Here is a 16536-nt window from a genome sequence, read left to right on the forward strand (position 1 = left end):
TTTTGTTTTTCTCCATACAGCACAAAAAAAACAAACAAAAAAAAAAACACAAAAACTATTTTCAATCATTTGGAAATTTAGTAGAACAGCTTTTCTTCAACGAGTGGCACAGTTTAAGGTATCATTCACATATGTGACAGAAACTCTCTGAGTTATGTTGTAAAGTTTAATTTGTTAGAGCCAGGAGTCTGTCTAAACCTCTTACCCAACGTAATAGTAATAGTAATTCATGCCTATAAAGAAAGAGAAAGAGTAGTTTGTAAACCTATCTAGCTAGCTTAGTTTCACATTTTCCTTTCAAACAAAGAGGACGTTTTTCAGAAACCTCCTCCAGCCTAAAGGTGAAACTGAATGTTATCTGGACAGGCAAAAACTGTGGTCAGTGCATCGCTGATGATTCAAGCACTGACCCAGAACACTAGATTTGTAGTAACTGGTAAAAACCTGGTTTCTTTTTAACCTTCAGGACAAAGATGGTTTTGGACTGAGTTAACACATTTCACCAGGGACCTGCACTGTCCGTTTCCTTCACACCCTCAGCAACCCCTTTAAAAACCAATTGTTTGATGAGGGACAAAATTGCCTGGGGAAAATATTTTGGTGCATTCCGCACTGCGGCAAAACTGCTTACTTGCAGTAATTAGCTTTCATGTTTACTTCCACAGCTAGTGCTGACTTGAACTTTTAAATGGACAGCTTTAACAATGTCAACTGCATCACTGTGTACAAGATTGCAATCAGGCTTGTTTTGTTACTAGTGGCACACCTGCTCACTTTATTATGGTAATTTGTGTGTCGGGAGTGAGGATTTAACGAAGGTCTGGATACTACAGTAGTGATGCTACTTTTAAAACAGTGGAGCTTTTCCTGTAGTTAACTACTTTTTCCAGCAAGTAGCGATGTAGTGTGAGCCTGTAAATGCATTGAAGCAGCGCACACAGCGTCTTCTTCTGACTAGATCACAAACTAAATTTGATCATTACTGTCATCTGTTGTGATATCACACATCGTGTGACTTTACAGTCTTTCCACCAGCAAGAGATTGTCTAATGATATTGCAAAGGATGTGCAGGAGTGGATATTTCACATGAATCAACTGTAATTTATGCAAAACAAAGATTAAAATGCGGTCTACGTCAAAGACTTAAAGCACATACAGGAGGTGAATAATAGCCTTTTTAAACTGAATATTTTTTTCCTTCTTTATTGCACTCTAGATCAAATGTCTATTTTACAATGATGAACGATCATAATTAGGGCTGGGCAAGTAAATGTGGTATTATCACATAAATGCATTAATTGATTGATGCTGACAATTCTTTTATTGTGCATTAATGCAGTTTTTTATTCTTATAAAAGTCTGTTGCTCACTGTCTCTGAATACAGATATACAGACAAATCATGGGTCACAGGAGGGGTGGGATGTTGATCAGTACTGGCTTGGGATGGGCGTGAGGGGTGGGATGTTGATCAGTACTGGCTTGGGATAGGGCCTAAGACTCAGGAGCGCCCATGTGAATGCTCCCGATTAAATTATTTAGGCTAAGCATCGACATTCACAAACCACTGTTCACTGTTGTTTTTTAACTAGTGATAGGCATTCCGGCTCTTTTTCTGAGCCGGCTCGTTTGACTCAGCTCACTGAAAAGAGCCAGCTCTTTTGGCTCACAAGCGGCTCTTTAAAAAACAATATGTTTTGACTATGAGGAGGTTTGAAAACAATTCTATTCAACTATTACATGAAATCATATCACAATTTCTTTAAAAATGCATTGATTTGTTATGAAAAAAGAATACTATTAAACATTTGCATTTAAATTACAACTTTTAATGTATAGAAACAAACAACATTAAAAAACATATACAATCTGAATCTGAACAACATAATAGAACCCATATTAAAGAAAAATAAATAAACTGAAAGGATTTAACTGGTCCCTCTTTTTTGCCATGTTATATAAGCAGCATGAACTATCTTACTAGCGTTATGTTTTGTATAACTAGCATGAACACACACACGCACAATGCTGATCATATTTTTATTTTATGAGAGATTTGCATTCAGAAATGCAAGCTGCCTTACTTTCGAGGGGCTGATGCGGTTTCTTCTGTCAGTAATAATCTGTCCTGTTTTCAAGAAGACCCTCTCAGAGGGAACAGATGTGGCCACTACGCAGAGTCTCCCTGTCATGACTTTAGTAAGCCGTGGGTAGATAGAGGCCTTGTTTTTCCACCAGCTCAGAGGATCTGCAGATCTTTGGAGGAGGGGCTCTTCCAAATAGGATCGGACCTCCATTATGGCATCTGCTGAGGGATTCCTTCGTGCTGCATTCCCAGTTGCTCACTCATCAAACAGCATCCAAACAGCAGACGTTTGTGGCACTACTGCTGGTGCTTCCGCTCCCTCTGCTTCCTGTTGCCCTGGTGTCTGAGCCAGCTGACTCCCAGGGCTGTCCCTCCCTGCTGCTGAGGTGATTCTTTGAAGAGCTTCATCAATCGCTCTGGCATCACTGAAGGCTAACTTCTTAAACCTGGGGTCAAGTGCAGCGGTTTATGATAGCACGTGATTATATTCCATTCTATGGAACTTTCTGTCCATTGATGAACATAGGGTGTCCATCAACTCTATCACTTGCCCTGTGGTTACATTTGCTTCTCTCTGGCGGTTGGCTGTGATTCGCTGCAGACCCTTACATAGGAGTATCATTTTTGAGGCTGTCACATAGCTAAAAAGAGAGAACAGATAATATATATATATATATATATATATAATATATATATATATATATATATATATATATATATATATATATATATATATATATATATATATAATGTAATATAATATATATATATATATATATATATATAATGTAATATAACCTCTCTCTCCATTGATCTCCACAGTAACCTGCTCAAAGGGCTCCAGGACTCTCCACACCTCCTCCACCACCTCCCATTCCTCTTGGGTCAGAGGATCAACAGGTGCACTGACAATGGCCAGGGTAGAGATGATGGCATCCTTTGACTCGAGAAACCATTTCAACATATAAAATGTTAAATTCCACCTTGTAGGGCAGTCTTGTCTAGGCCTTAGCTCAGGCATTCCCATCTGGCGTTGTGTAGACTTTAGTTTTTCAGCACCTAGTGTGCTCCTGTGAAAGTATTCCACAGCTGCTTTCACTTTGTCCACAGTGGGCTTTATCCCCTTTAGAGCATCTCTTACAATCAGGTTGATTGTGTGGGCAAGACATGGATGATGGGTCCACTTTAATATTTTCACGGCTTTGGTAATGTTAGCTGCATTGTCAGTAACACAACAGACCACTTTTCCATCTACATGCCATTCTTTTGCCACTCTCAACAGTTCCTCTGCCAAGTTCTCTGAGGTGTGTCTGGCGCTGAACTCAAAGCAGTCTAGAAGACAGCTAGACATTGAAAAATCTTCAAGAAAGTGACATGTTACTGACATGTAATTAGTGGTTATCCTTGACGTCCAGCAGTCGAAGACAGCTAGACATTGAAATTGTTGTTTTCCTTTAATTTTAGAAGGATTTACGTGATCTGATGATAAATAGCCTCTCCCAGCGCTGTGTGTGTGTGCAGCGCTCCGTTTTCGCACTGTAACTCAGACAATCTCTGATTCATCCTTCGCCTTGTCAATCTTTAGTGTCATAACAAGACAACTTCACAGCGTGTCACATGCTTCTTTCACTCTTCCGTGTTGATATCTGACCACAACAACACTGAGAAACCTCTGTAACCACGACATATCCAAATAATAAACACACGATTACGATAGTAAATGGCTGGTATGTGATTTTCTTGAGATTTGGGGCATGTGTACAACAATATTGAAAAATGTACATCTGAAATGCTAACTTGTGCAGCGACGTAAAAGGCTATAAATAGCATATTTATACAACAGTAAACGACCAAATTCCACATGAGATCGCAAAAGGAAGTTATTACAAACACTCGATCGGGATTTAAAGTGAGTTTTGAGTAAAAGTGTACTAATAATTTCATAAATTGTCTTATGTAGCTTGATGCTAACGTTAGCTCTAATGCAGCTAGATAACAGGTGCAGTACTCTTCATAATGCATTAGTAGACTTGTGGCTTTAGCTACATTATGTTTCTAAACTCATATCCTACATCAGCATTTTTTTAATACATTTAAAAAATATGTTTTTAATATTTTTATTTTTGTTTTTATGTTTGAGTTTATATATCTCTATTATCATAACAGTCTGAGTAATTCTTATTCCTGAACAGTAAACTTGTTACAAAACAGTGAACATATGTTGATTATTTATTTAGTCAGAAAGAATGATGAGCAGAAACCTTTTTATTTTGGGTATGTCATTTCTGTCTCTATGCCGAAAATGGGGGGTGACTGGTAAGGGGTTAACAGAAAAGAATGCAACAAGCTCTTAATCACAACTTCATAAGTGGGAAATAGGAAGTTTTCAAAAGCACGTGAAGATAGCAGAGAAGTGCTCTCACTCAGCACAGTGGAGTGCATTGTCTTGTTAACTTTGTGGTTTATTATTTTGAGTCGTTTGGGACGCGTTAACACATGGCCTTCTCTCACAATATATTACTTTACAGATCTATCACTCTTGCTGCTCAGAAATGTTTACGCAATCATGCAGCTCATATCATAAGTTCCACGCTCCGGCACGGTTAGTGCTCACACTCACTGATCTATATATAACTGAACCGCGCTCTGGCCCACCTCTTCCAACCAAGCCAGGGCCCGCTAAACGAGCCGCACCTGAGCAACAAACTATAAAATATGTACTATAAAAACGTTAATGCCCTAGCAGTGGCAAATAGCTTTGGTTTTATATTTAATTTGATTAAATTAATGCTGTAAGTTTTAAATAAGATTTACAATAAATATTTTAACTGCTCCTATGTAAATGGAATGCTTCGGTAAAAAAAAAAAAAAAAATGCACCTTATTTGATTAAAGTGTTTGTAAACCAAATTTTATTGCACCTTTGTTCATATAGCAGTACTTTTAAATGAAAAAAGTGCACAATACACTACTTTTGAATGCATTATTGAATTTTGTGTATAACAATGTGATTAACTGTGATTAATTGCAGAAAACAATGTGATTAATCGCGATTAAACATGTTAATTGTTGCCCAGCACTAGTCATAATATAATTTGTGCCCCACAGTGTTGTAATGAACACTAATTGCGAAATAGTAGTGTGCTTATCATTTGGCAAAGGATGGTAGTGGCGGGACTCACTCAAAGTACAGTGTTCAGTCACTCAAACCGCAGTGTTTACGCGTGCAGCTGATGATTGACGTCTCCATTCACAGTCAGTAAATACCGCATGAGCTGTGAGTTTAACCTGCTTATTTTATGACCCCTCTTTATCAAGTTTAAGTTGCATACATTTTGTTCTTGCATTGATGTTACGTTAGTAGCAATTTTGCACTTTGACAGTCAGTTTAAGATAATATAACTATATAACTAAACAGTAGCCCGTTGTATTATTGTATGTATCGAATAGTTTACAAAAACAAATGATTGGGACACTTTTTTGTCATTGAAATGGCTTGGGAAAGTGTCCCAATCCATCTGAATTCACCCTACTCTTTTAAATCAGGATTGCATTACAGTATATTGTTTTAAACCCCAAATATTTTACTTTTAACTTTATTATATTTTACTTATGACTTTATTATAATTCTTCATTAATAATTATTTAGTTATTTGTAATGTTAATTGTAAATAATAATAATAATAATAATAATAATAATAATAATAATAAAAACAATGAAAGTAGTTTCAATGTAGCTAGCTACTTTTTGATAGTAACTTGTAGTGTAGTTAGCTACTCTTTCAGAAGGGTAGCTTGAATGTAGCTTGTAGCTGGTCAAGCTACAGTTTCAGAGTAGCTTCCCCAACACGGAGAATATGCAATTAAGAAATATGACAAACAGGGTGGGTTCAATCTAAAGTGTTTAGTTCCATTGTTACATTTTGAAAGCAGTTTGGTCTCTTGCCAGGTATTTAATGTTTTCGATTGGATACTGTCTGCTATCAAGGCATGTTGTCACTCTACATGGGGTAAGCTGTCACAATTGGAACCTATATATTATAGACAATTTAATGGGTTTTCAGCAAACTTTAGGTAGCAATAAGAATAATCCAATGGTTATAAGTTGAAATTGACTCTTAACTCTGGGAATCATGCCTGATATCACTTGTGAATGTCATGTGAACTTCCATCTGTAATATTGAAGCTTGACATTGATACCTGCCACTTAATTTATTACTTACCCTACTGCTCCGAGAAATAATGCTAGGTTAACCATGTACGTGTATCAAATCACAATAGTTTTACCCACTGCAATGACAAATGCTATCTTTATTGCTTTCTGAGTATTGCACAAATAAAGCGTGCAACTGTAGGCATTGTACTTGTTTTTTTCCTTTTTCTTCTTTTTTTTTTTAATTGTGAAGACTCATTGCAAACCAATTTTATAACAGTCGTTTTAGTTGAGTCTTTTGAGTTGCACTGATTTTAATTTGTAGATCCACTAAAACTCAACAAATCTCAATTATAAATACCATCTCTAAAGTGACAAAATGTTGGTTAATATTATTATTATTATTATTATTATTATTATTATTATTATTATTATTATTATTTTAAGTTTTACCTAAAATACTGTATCTATATTTTAATGATATAAGTTATGAGTCCTTGGGGCTTTTTTTTTTTTCCTCATGAGAAAAAATTCTTGTTTTGTGAAATCTTTACTCTCTATTTCAAATGAGGTAGTAAGGGCTGACTGATTTTTAATATCTCAAATTTAACCGCTAGTTTCTAGGCAACCATACATCCTATCTAACCCATAATTACCTAAAATGCAATTAGTTACAGATCCTTCATGCATAGGGCTAAAATGTTATAGCTGTTTGAAGCACAGAATAATAACTGTTTTTCTCTTTCCTAAATAAAAAACATTTTTGAAAAAATAATTATTCATTAATTAATTAATTCATTCATTCATTTATATGCACCAGTGTTACTAACCCTTGTGACAGCTAGCCCTGGTCTCTCCTATGTGCAGTTCATCATGTCTCATACTTCCTCTACCCACTTCACTTCTGCTCTGAGTAAAACCTTTCAGCTGTTTCAGATGTTGTTCATAACAGATAAATCTAGCTGAGTTTTATTTAGACCTGACAAAGCACTCAGGTCTGCTGTGACTACTCACATTCATTAATGTGAATCGTAAAACAGTTCTTTGTGTCTGAATGTGGGAGTTTGTGTCTCTGAATGTATATGTAAGTGCATGTGTGGAGCCTGCCGATGTAGATGTGGGTATATCTTGTTATCAGCTCCAGATTTCATGCTTTGTAATCCCTACCTTGGTTTCTCTCCTCTCCCACCACCTCCAACACATATGCCATGGTTTCTCTGAGCAGCTGAAGCTCAACAATTTGCATTGTGAATCTGAGACAGGATTGAAGAGAAATGAAAGAAACTTTTAGTCCATGTGAAATATTAATACAGTCTCCTTTCAATCCCTCCCAATAATCTGTGCTGTAAAGAGTCGCTGAAGATTCAATTTGTGCATTTTGTTCTGTTTCAGAAACAAACACTATTTAAAAGCTTAGTTAGTGGCCTTGTTATTTGTGGCCTACATGGATCAGTCTTGAAATTAAGCATCCAAACTCATACGGGACCTCATACAGTAGATGACTCATTTAGAACAGTAAATTTTGTCTGTAACTGTCCGTATCCATCCATCCATCCATCCATCCAATACTGAATAAAAAGGTATGAATAATTGTGACCAGTGTGTATGAGAAAAACATTTATTTCTAAACCAGAATTTTCCCCATTTAAAATTCTTATTCTCCAATAAAAGGTTAAAAAAAAATGATTAATGATGAAGATTTATTTTCACAGACTTTTTTGATGATATTTACCATTTTGAGCACAACTCTATATACCCTGTTTGGTACATGGATCCAAAATCAGTAAATTCTCAATTAAATTCTGAATGACAACTTTAGGCACAAATATTTACTATTCAAAATAAATTAATATTTTTTATCCCACACGGTTGCATTAAACTGATAAAAAAGGCAGTAAATTATAGTTTTATATTAATATATATATATATATATATATATATATATATATTTATATATATATTTTATTTAAAAAAAAAAAGAAAGAAAAAAAATATTACTATATATATATTATATATATTGTGTGTTGCTTTCATGAAAAAATTTTTTTTTTTTTTTTTTTGATATGGCCTGACGGACATGGTGGTTAAAAATAAATTAATAAAAAATAACAGTAGAAAGGTTTGGAACAAAATGGTGATGAATGAGGAAAATAAAGTTTTTTTAAGAACGAGAGTAGGGAAATCAATTGCTACATTAGTAGAGCTTTTCTCTTAATTAGCATCTTCAATAACAGCATAAATTACTTGACTCCGAGGTTCTACAAAAAGATATGGAAAGTCAGTCAGTCACCCCTAGTTCATTATCAGCAAGCAGTAAGCTCTCTGAACAAATACGTGTGTGCTGCTTCTGAGACATACTGGACTTTTATAAGAGTAAATTGGTACAAGCAAAAAGCCTGTTTCGAGGCTCTTTAATCATGTGTGAATCAATAGTCTACTGATCCATAACTTCAAAAACAAAGGGACTGTTGGCATGTGTTTTAAAGTACCACCAGAGTAAACATTTTGTATACTTACAGAAGTTATTTGCCAAGAACCACTATTACTATTGCTCATAGTTGGGTTTAGAACACCTTTTCAAAAACTTTTAAGTATCAAACTTCAACTTATGTGTCAGTAAATTTGAGGAAATGTGTGCCACAATATTCTGACAATATTCTGGAGACCAGAATATCATACACCTTCTGATATGGACTCTTTTGTTTTGGGTTAGCAATCAACCACATAGTAACAGCCCATACTGTAATTCCCTAGCAACTACACAGCAGTGCCTTAGCAACCACTCCGAACACCTTATTGTGGCAATGACTTACAACCCCCAAGTCTCTGTTTTCAGTGTAGATTTCATAAGACTTTTTAGCTCAGAGATTAAACATTGTGGCCAATATTTTAGTGTTAGTTAGGGTATAAGGTCTGCTTGTCAATAATGTACATCTTATCTAATCTAAACTGAGAAAGAGCAGAAAGATAAAATAATGTCATCATCACCATGGGAGTTGTGCATAGAAATGACAAATTTCCATTCCTCTCAGCCAAAATAACAGTTCACAATTTAGAGAGTGATAAAAGCGTTGAGCTAATGTGTGCCAGGTTGTAATATGTAGGTGGAAATAAAAAATTTACAGGTTGGATTGGAGGCATAAAACAGTAAAACGGAATTATTACAAGAAGTTTAGAGTAATGAGATTCTGTTACGGACCTCTCGGCATCTTGCGAGCTTCAGACTGAGGGTGAACATTTACCTCATTTTAACCTTAAATATTCACTGAACACTTTTTCAGAGAACATGATGAATAATGAAGTACATTATGCTTGTGGTTCGCATGGATTGTCAGGTTTAACAGAGTGTGAGGATGTGAGAGGTTGTGTTTGGTGCTTGTCTTGACACCAGAATTGTCAGGTGACAGCTGTCAGGAAAAAAAATAAATAAATTAATAAATAAATAGGACAAGAAAGCTGCTCATATTTAACAGCAGAAAGTAAACATCTAACCATATGTCATAAAGAGGTCAGGAATTAAAATATAATATGGTGCATTTTGGATCGGTAATCGGCTTTGCCATTAAAAATCTAAGGCATATTTGTATTTAGTCAACATGTTAAGGGTATTAAAGGAATAGTTAGGCCAAAAATGAAAATTTGCTGAACATTTACTCAACCTTAAGCCATCCAAAATGAAGATGAGTTTGTTTCTTCAACAGAACAGATGTTATTTATTTATTTATTTATTTATTTATTCATTGTTTGTTTGTTTGTCTAAATGACAGGGTTTGTTATTTTTATTTATTTATTTTAATTATCTAAGAAATCTAATACACTGCTAGACAATAACCAATCATTTGTATTCTACATTTTTGTCCTATATTTACCCAGTGACAATTTTATGATTGGTTTATAGGCTACTACAATCACCTTTTCCCCCAATTTTTTTTTTTTTTTTTAGACAGGACATATATTTTTATAGTTTCTATACTAAATGATACGTCAGTTAGCACTGCATTATTCAGAAACTTAATTTGTTTATTACCTGGAGATGACTTGAAAAAATGCACATAAACCATATAATCTCTCTATCATGTGTTTATTGTCTTCACGTCAGCCAAAACATTTCTGCTTTTTATTCAGCTCAGCTACAGCAGATATTGGTTTGCCTACAGCGATAACTGGATGCTTTTGTCCATATTAGGGATTTCCTGCATGTCATACACACTAAACAATGCTGGGTTGTTTAATCTACCCAACCGCTGGGTTATGAAATGCTTTACCCATTATGGGTTATTTATATGGAATTTGGGTTATTTTGTGCAACTCATGCGTTGAGTCAAAATCCATCAACCCAATTTATATCGGTTGACCCAGCACGTGAGTTGTTTGTGCTTCGAACCTCATCACCGGAGTCCACACACCGAGCGCTCGTCACAGCAGAGAACCTGACTGCTCATGCAGCGAGGCCAATAAATAATAAAAGGTATGTGTACACTAACGTTACATGTCTAATTCACTTTGTCTGTGTTGCATTACCAATTAAAGTAGTATCTTTATATTGTTGAGGCTGGTTGGTTGGTTTGGCTAACAATGTAGCTAACGTTAGCCATTACCATAGAAGCACGGTTATAAGCCTACAGCTTATCCGTTTGGTCTGAATTATATTATAGAATTAATTAAACAAGTTCATAATGCCAATGGGCATATAGTCATGTATATTGAATTTGACAGGCTAATTTGCCAGCTAGTTTCATGCTAGCCAGGTGATTCGCCAGTTAGTTCCTTTGCTAGCTATATGATTTTAACTGGCTATAAACGAACGCGCTTGTTTTTCCTGAAGCTTTTAATGTGACATGTGAAGGCATAACACAGTGTTTGACTGATTAAAAATATGTAAAAACAGTGAGATAATTTGATCTGTCTTGTTATGTGGTGACCCACAATCGATATGTCTTGTTATGTGGTGAATAAATTCTTATTTAAAATGGCGGCCTGGCAAACGACAAGGGCCACTTGTGACACCCCAAAGTATGTGCACATTTTGTGTGAAGGTGTTATACTTTAAGCAAAAGTTTCTTTTTATTGATGTGAACTGTAAGATATTTGGGACTTGAAAGTAAATCAGTAAGGTTAGAATAGTTTGTTGTGATGTGCATATTTGTGGTGTTATTTTGAGGAATTTTATTTTGGAATCTGATATGGGGGCTGTGTTATAGGCGGTGTGTTTGCGTCTGCGCCCTTACATCTGCTGAGCAACTGGTGCGACGTGACACGGATTTTTCCTGTTATTGTTACAACAACTTGATAATATGTACACGAGATCTGTAATGCAAATGTATGTTCATACCGCAGATATTTTGTATAACTTAATGACGTTCGTGGTTGTGAATATGTTGATATGCAGACTGCCCGCCATTTTGTGAACGCTGTAACACGAGGTGATTGTGAAATGCGTTTAATTCGATTCAAATTGACTTCAGTTACAGGTTATAGTGTTCATTATGAGTTTACTTCAAATTTGTGTTTGGTTTATTAAGTTATGTATACATATAAAGATCGGGTGCACTTATTTTGCAGAACTGTCTTATCTGTCCAACGCCTTCTGCGGGGGGTCTGTAACATCAAGAAATATATAATATATTAATATTTATGTGCCCTGAAGGCTATGCTGTGAGCAGCCACAAATATTCTTGTGCAGTAAAAACAGTTTACATGTATGCAATTTGTCATATGAATTGTATAGAGAGAGGGAGGATTGTTTTCTCTATATATTAGTGATGCTAAATAAAATGGCTGGTATCTTCACATTGTTTTACATTTCTGTGTCTGCATTGCTTTTGCATGGTGACATATGAATAGTTAATACAATAGCAATTGTATTTTTGCTTAAGCTCTTTTTGTGTTTGTTTCAGATCAATTGACAGCTTTGTCATTAACACTGACAGACCTTGTCGAAAGATTTAAAGGTAAGAAATATTTTTCCCATCCACCGCATATTAAGTCTGCATTACTACTCAAGCCCTTTTCAGACATGAATTCTTATGAAATATAATTTCCTCTTTTTTTCAATAGCTTCCATAGGGCACATGTCTTTTGTAGGCTTTCAGTGCTTCATTCTATTTTGTAATAACAAATGATGGAATATGCATGTTTATTACTATATCTTCCATTGAATTACCCATACATTTTTGTTTTGTACTCCTCTGTTGTAAAAAATATGTCTTTGTATTTTCTTTTTTTGTCTTTCAGAGGAGGGGATTGATGAAGATAGTTTTCTTTTAGATGAGGCTACCATCAACCAGTTGATCCTAAAACAGGAGGGGAAGCTGACATTGCCCCTGGATGGATTAACACCAGGTAATATTCTTGTCAGCAGATCTTGTAAATGCAGGGAATGCGATGGAACATGCGTGATATTTATGCAATTTTATGTGATGAAATTGGAGGTATTGTGAAATCACAGGTATGCTATTTCACATCGTATTGACACCTGTGTCTTCCTACAGATGGTGTTGGGGAACTTGCCCTGAGACAGTTGCCAGCCTTGCTTCCACCTACAACTTACAAAGGTGTGAAAGTAGTTCGCCACACCATTCAGGAATGCAGCTTGGCCTTCATCGACCATAAGCCTGTAAGTCCTCAAGCACATCTAAAGGGGAAACTTTATTCATTTTATCAACATATCTGAGCTCAAGACTGTGCACGCACACATGCATATCCAGGTTTGTTTTACTATACTTTTGGGGACAGGCATCAAATATAGCCTGACAGTATTAGCTGTTCTACAAGCTTACAACTCGTCGGTCACCATTAAAGGGATAGTTCACCCAAAAATCAAAATTATGTCATTAATGACTCACCCTCATGTCGTTCCAAACCCGTGAGACCTCCGTTCATCTTCGGAACACAGTATAAGATATTTTAGATTTAGTCCGAGAGCTTTCAGTCCCTCCATTGAGAATGTATGTACGGTATACTGTCCACGTCCAGAAAGGTAATAAAAACATCTTCAAAGTAGTCCATGTGACATCAGAGGGTCCGTTAGAATTTTTTGAAGCATCGAAAATACATTTTGGTCCAAAAATATCAAAAACTACGACTTTATTTAGCATTGACTTCTCTCCCGGGTCTGTTAGCAGCGCGTTCACAGCACATCCGGTTCGCGAACGACTCACTCGATGTAACCGGATCTTCTTGAACCAGTTGACCAAATCGAACTGAATCGTTTGAAACGGTTCGCGTCAACAATAAGCATTAATCCACAAATGACTTAAGCTGTTAACTTTTTTAACATGGCTGACACTCCCTCTGAGTTCAAATAAACCAATATCCCGGAGTAATTCATTTACTCAAACAGTACACTGACTGAACCGAGCCAGATAACGAATGAAACATTGACTCGTTCTCGAGTCAAGAACCGTTTCTTTCGGACGCGTCCGGTTCGAGAACCGAGGAGCTGATGATACTGCGCATGCGTGATTCAGACTGACACACAGCGCGTCTGAACCGAACTGGTTCTTTTGGTGATTGATTCTGAACCGATTCTGTGCTAATGTTATGAGCGCGGGTAAACCGAAGGCTTGAATCAAGGGCAGTCATCGCCAATGAAGTCATTACGTCGAGCGCAAAAGAACTGGTGAACCGTTTTCGGCAACCGGTTTATTGAATCAAACTGTCCGAAAGAACCGGTTCGCGGAAAAGAACAGAACTTCCTATCACTACCGGTGATCCGAAAACCGATGCAACCGGTTCTTGACTCGAGAACAAGTCAATGTTTCGTTCGTTATCTGGCTCGGTCATCAGTTCAGTCAGTGTACTGTTTGAGTAAATGAATTACTCCGGGATATTGGTTTATTTGAACTCAGAGGGAGTGTCAGCCATGTTAAAAAAGTTAACAGCTTAAGTCATTTGTGGATTAATGCTTATTGTTGCCCGCGAACCGTTTCAAACGATTCAGTTTCGATTTGGTGAACTGGTTCAAGAAGATCCGGTTACATCGAGTGATTCGTTCGCGAACCGGATGTGAGGTGAACGCGCTCATAACAGACCCGGGAGAGAAGTAAATGCTGAATAAAGTCGTAGTTTTTGATATTTCTTGGACCAAAATGTATTTTCGATGCTTCAAAAAATTCTAACGGACCCTCTGATGTCACATGGACTACTTTGAAGATGTTTTTATTACCTTTCTGGACGTGGACAGTATACCGTTCATACATTCTCAATGGAGGGACTGAAAGCTCTCGGACTAAATCTAAAATATCTTAAACTGTGTTCCGAAGATGAACGGAGGTCTCACGGGTTTGGAACGACATGAGGGTGAGTCATTAATGACATAATTTTGATTTTTGGGTGAACTATCCCTTTAAAGCATGCTGGGGTATCTCGGGTTTGGAACGGGATGATGGTGAGTCATTAATGACGCACTGATGCAGTCATTTGTTTTAAAACAGGCACCAACAAAGTATTGAGTGCAGAAATTAACATATTTAGGGAGGTTGACACTTTTGTATTTTAACCCATTTGGACCTAACTCCATGAGGTTGACTCTAAAGAAGTCTTCTAAATCTACAAAGCATTTGCGGCCCACCTAACCCTGCTGCCTGTCGGTCAGATAGGTGGGCCGCACGCATTTTCTGAGCATGTTTATTGTAATGTTAGATCATCAATCAATTTATGGCTTTTTAGGTCAATTGAGGTCTGAATCCTTTTTTTAATTGTTTTCTGTAATGTGAGCTATATGCTCTAAGACTTGGTCAAAAATGGTTTGGAATATTTCGTTATGTGCAATGAAATGTAGACTGTTACAGTTCAACTTTTTGAATTAGAAATGCACTGAATTTTTTCCAAATTGTAAAGCTAACTAGACTTTATCATAAAACAGTCATTTCTCTAGTGAGGACCAGGAAAATGGTCCTCACAATGACTATATTTTAATTCTACTATAGTAGTCGGTAGACATTTGGTCCTTACTCACTGGCACTTTGGCTCTCTTGTATTTTCTTTTTTAGCCTGGAATAAACATGGTGGAGTACCTCCATGAGGCCAAGGCATGCAAGACATACCCTCACATCCTGACGCTGGGAAATGATCAGAGTGCATTTCAGGCCTTCGTCATAATAGCTGGACAGGCCCTGGAACTAGAAACACTGCTTTGGGCCATTGATGTCTGCTTCAAGGCATTCTTTGTCTTTGACATTGAATACCCAAAGCAGTGTGAACATGTGTGGGAATTCATACAGAATGTGATATATGAAATCTAAAATGGTTAAGTTTATTCAAACTAGAATACTTGCTTGCAAGTAGAGATAATGGCTCTTAAAAGCAGCATTAAGGAATTTGAATTTGTTCACTAGAGCTGCTGACTGTTGGCCTGTTGAATGTTCAGCCAGTTCAATCGAAATTGTTTTGCTTTGAATGTTTTCCAACCTGAGTGAACTGCACCAGTTCCACTATATTGTCGATATTAATGTAATAATTTTTTTCAAAGATTCCATTGTTTTGTTTTTGTATTGTTTAAGTGTTTATTGCATAATATATGCATAAATCTAGCATGTATTCTGTTCTAGGTTTGTAGTTTCACAGTTTTATATGGGTAGTCTATTGCAATTTATTTTCTTAAATTGTAGTGTAATGTGTTAAGACTTAATCTGGCATATGGGTTAATTTTACCCATCTTAATATGTAGTTGAATCAACCCAGAATTGTAATTAATTTGACCCAGCATTTGGGTACACTATTTAACAAATATGTAGTTAAATCAACCCATGATTGTATTTAATTTGACCCAGAATTTAGGTACACTATTTAACAAATATGTAGTTAAATCAACCCATAATTGTATTTAATTTGACCCAGAATTTGGGTAGAATATTTAACTCATCTGTTGGGTTAAAAATGACCAACCCATCTTGCTGGGTCAAATTAACTACCGTTGGTCTGGTGCAATATTGATCCAGCGGTTGGGTTATAAAACAACCCAAGGTGGGTTATTTTTAACCCATCATTTTTCTGTGTGTACATTATCACTTCTATGAGTCCGTTTTGGATGAGTATAAATGAAACATACACTGCCTGAGAGTGTTTAGTTGATGTTCACATTGCCTCATTCTGGATACAAATAAAATGTCAGGTCATGCATAGATTATCCTAATGTAGATTTATTTACACTGGCCCATGACAACCTCTACATGAACACACCTGCCCGAATAAAGTGCGGGGGACAAATATACATTTTATTAAATTTAAATATTTATTTAATATTAAAAATGCTATCGCAGTTCTACGCTCAGCAATATAAACAAATAAGCCTGTTCT

At 36.2% G+C, this 16536-nt stretch overlaps 1 long non-coding RNA gene across 1 annotated transcript; it reads left to right on the forward strand.

Moving 5' to 3' along the window:
• Positions 1–11564: 11564 nt before the first annotated feature.
• LOC122147450 lies at positions 11565–15713 on the forward strand. Its single transcript, XR_006161658.1, has 4 exons — positions 11565–12188; positions 12472–12579; positions 12729–12853; positions 15231–15713. It is a non-coding gene; the product is annotated as an uncharacterized LOC122147450 (long non-coding RNA).
• The last annotated feature ends 823 nt before the right edge of the window (positions 15714–16536 follow it).

This window comes from Cyprinus carpio, chromosome A1 (assembly GCF_018340385.1).
Source record: "Cyprinus carpio isolate SPL01 chromosome A1, ASM1834038v1, whole genome shotgun sequence".
NCBI classification, from domain to species: Eukaryota; Metazoa; Chordata; class Actinopteri; order Cypriniformes; family Cyprinidae; genus Cyprinus; species Cyprinus carpio.